This window comes from Myotis brandtii, unplaced genomic scaffold (genome assembly GCF_000412655.1).
Source record: "Myotis brandtii unplaced genomic scaffold, ASM41265v1 scaffold539, whole genome shotgun sequence".
In the NCBI taxonomy this organism is placed as follows: domain Eukaryota; kingdom Metazoa; phylum Chordata; class Mammalia; order Chiroptera; family Vespertilionidae; genus Myotis; species Myotis brandtii.
Window position 1 is genome coordinate 10,016 of NW_005369984.1, and position 3,414 is coordinate 13,429.

The window sequence follows — 3,414 nt, forward strand, 5'->3', positions numbered from 1 at the left end:
TTTAAACTGTACAGTGTCTTTTTTTGTATAGTTAACACACTACCGAATGTGTCTTTAGATAGCCCTGTCCTGGTGGTATTTTCAATAGCCACTAACCTTGCCTGGTACAGTATGGGGGTTGTAAATTGGCATGGAAATTTAAAGCAGGTTCTTGTTGGTGCACAGCACAAATTAGTTATATATGGGGATGGTAGTTTTTTATCTTCAGTTGTTTCTGATGCAGCTTATACGAAATAATTGTTGTTCTGTTAACTGAATACCACTCTGTAACTGCAAAAAAAAAAAAGTTGCAGCTGTTTTGTTGACATTCTGAATGCTTCTAAGTAAATACAATTTTAAAAAAAGATTGTGGGTTCAATCCCTGGTTGGAGTGTGTATAGGGAAAGCTGGCCCTTCAGTCCCTCATCCCGAGGCCAGACAATTCAGTTCTTTCCCTTATCCTGGCATCTTTGGAGCTCCTGCCCCAGCACTGGAGCTCAGAACGAGTGAATCTGAGTAAGTTTGTGTGTGGGCCCTTTAAGAGGAATGCCTGGTTATCACAATATCATTGACTATATTCCCTATACTGTACTTTATATCCCCGTTACTATTCTGTAACTATCAATTTATACTTCTTAATCCCTTCACCTCTTTCACCCAGTCCTCCAACCCTCCTCTCCTCTGCCAATCACCAGTCTGGTCTCTGTGTCTATGAGTCTTGTTTCAATTTAGTTTGTTCATTTATTTTGTCCTTTAGATTCCACATAGAAGTGAAATCATATGGCACTTGTCTTTCTCTGACTGACTTATTTTACTTAGCATCATATCCTCTAAGTCCATCCATGCTGTCGAAAATGGTACACCTGAAACCAATACAAAATAATACTGAAAGTAAACTAGTTGAAAAATTAAAAAATAGCCCTAACCGGTTTGGCTGAGTGGATAGAGTGTCAGCCTGCGGACTCAAGGGTCCCAGGTTCAATTCCGGTCAAGGGCATGTACCTTGGTTGCGGGCACATCCCCAGTAGGAAGTGTGCAGGAGGCAGCTGATCGATGTTTCTCTCTCATTGATGTTTCTAACTCTCTATCCTTCTCCCTTCCTCTCTGTAAAAAATCAATAAAATATTTTTTTTTTTAAATAAATTAATTAAAGGAATAAAAAAGAAAGAAAGAGGAATGCCTGGGACTCCAGCAGTCCTCTGGCTCACTCAGCTGCAACTCTGCTGGTATTTCCAGCCAGAAGTTATGTGGACTTCCCTTCCTGGCACTAGAACCCTGGGCTGGAGCGCCTGGTGTGGGGCGGGGACTCCTCACTCCTCAGGGGTAACCTCCGCAGCTAAAATATCCCTCCTGAGTTTTAATCACCACACGTGGGTATGGGACCAGCCCTCTGTGAGTCTCCACCCCTCCTAACAGTCTCAACGTGGCTCCTTTTTTAATAACCTTAGTTATAGGATAGATTTCAGGCGATTCTGAATGATGGTTACCCCGCAGTTTAGGGGTAAGTTTGATGTGGTTGTGGGAGGATGCGAGCACCAGGTTTACCCACTCCACTATCTTGCCCAGAAGCCTGTAGTAATGTGTTTTTTAAAGGAAATTTGTTATAATACCTCTCTAAAAACTGTATAACCACAAGAAGGGAAACTCTAGATTTGTTTATTTTTAAATTTAATTGTTTATTATTATTATTACTAGAGGCCTGATGCACGAAATTCGTGCAAGAGTAGGCCTTCCTTCCCCCGGCTGCTGGCACCTGGGACCCGGGCTGGCTTCCCTCCAGTCCCAGCTTTGTCCAGAAGGAGGACGTCCGGAATGACGTCCAGTCTAATTATCATATTACCTTTTTATTATTATAGATTATTATTATTATTGTTTGTTTTTTTGGGAAACTCTAGATTTGGAATCTGACTTAGCAAGATAATACACAGTATGATAAATTTTAACAAGATCAGAGAGTTCCTAAATAGTGGGTTATCGTATAAGGTCAGTGTATAAATGTAACTTCCTATAACTTTAGGCTATAATTTCTGGAGATAGAAGTAGCTTATTACAGAGCCTACCTGACTTTATCCCACTTAAAAATTTTTTAAAAATATGTTTTTTATTGATTTCAGAGACAGGAAGAAAGAGGGAGAGAGGATGAGAAACATTAGTGATGAAGAAAGAATCATTGATCGGCTGCCGCCTGCACTCTCCCTACTGGGGATTGAGCCTGCAAACCAGGCATGTGCCCTGACCAGGAATGGAACCGTGACCTCCTGGTTCATAGGATGACATTCAACCACTGAGCTCACTGGCCAGGCTTTATCCCACTTTTTAAAATGAAATGACAGTTACCTTTACTAGAGACAGAGCATGCATAAACCAATCTCAAAAAACCCACTTCTGCCCTAGCTGGTTTTGCTCAGTGGATAGAGCATCAGCCTTCAGACTAAAGGGTCCTGGGTTCAATTCTGATCAAGAGCACATGCCCGGGTTTCGGGCTCAATCCCCAGTGTGAGGCGATCAGTGATTCTCTCTCATCATTTTATGTCTCTCTCCCTCTCCTTTCCTTTTTGAAATCAATAAAAAAATAAAATACACTTCTCCTTGGCCAAATGTAGGTCCAATGTGCCCTGAAGTCTATCATGATACATAGTATCTGCACCTGTTCCTTGTCTATCCTGCATTGAAAGAACTCCTATCTACAAAGTTCTCTTGCTACGTTTCCCCCTGGATAGCACCATGGCTTGTAACTGATTTGAACCAAGGATGAATTACAGTCTTCTTAAATTTATAATAATTTTTATGCCACATCTGTTACTATAGATGCCGGAAGCCGGTCCATCCTTGCTGCTTGACACAGTCGCTGCAGGAAAGAAACATCTGCACAGCATATGTTTCAAGGGACCTGGCATATATAGCATATTGTTCTTAATATGTTTGCTCTCCTTAGCGCCCATTCCTTCTTCGCCAACTCCGTCCACACCTTTGGGGACCCCTGGACCTGCTGGGGTTGGACCCCAGCATATAGAGTCTTCAAAATTACTATTTTCAGTGGCTGCATCATATTCCACATGTTCTCAAATGCCTTTCTTTCACAGAATCCATCTCACTTTACAATTGCACACTGAATGGTGTGGCTGTGTGTTTAATGTGCATCTCATAATTTGACTGTAAGTTCCCTAAGGGCAGGGCCATGCAAGTTTTGGCTCATGGTTGAATCACCAACAGCATATATATTGTCCTAATATATATTATATGTTATTATAAATATACTAGAGGCCCAGTGCACAAAAATTTGTGCACTCGGGGGTAGGGGGTCCCTCAGCCCAGCCTGTGCCCTCTCGCAGTCTGGGACCCCTCGGGGGTGACCACTTGCTGGCTTAGGCCTGCTCCCCGGGGGATTGGGCCTAAGATGGCAATCAGACATCCCTCTGGCAGCCCGGCAGCCCT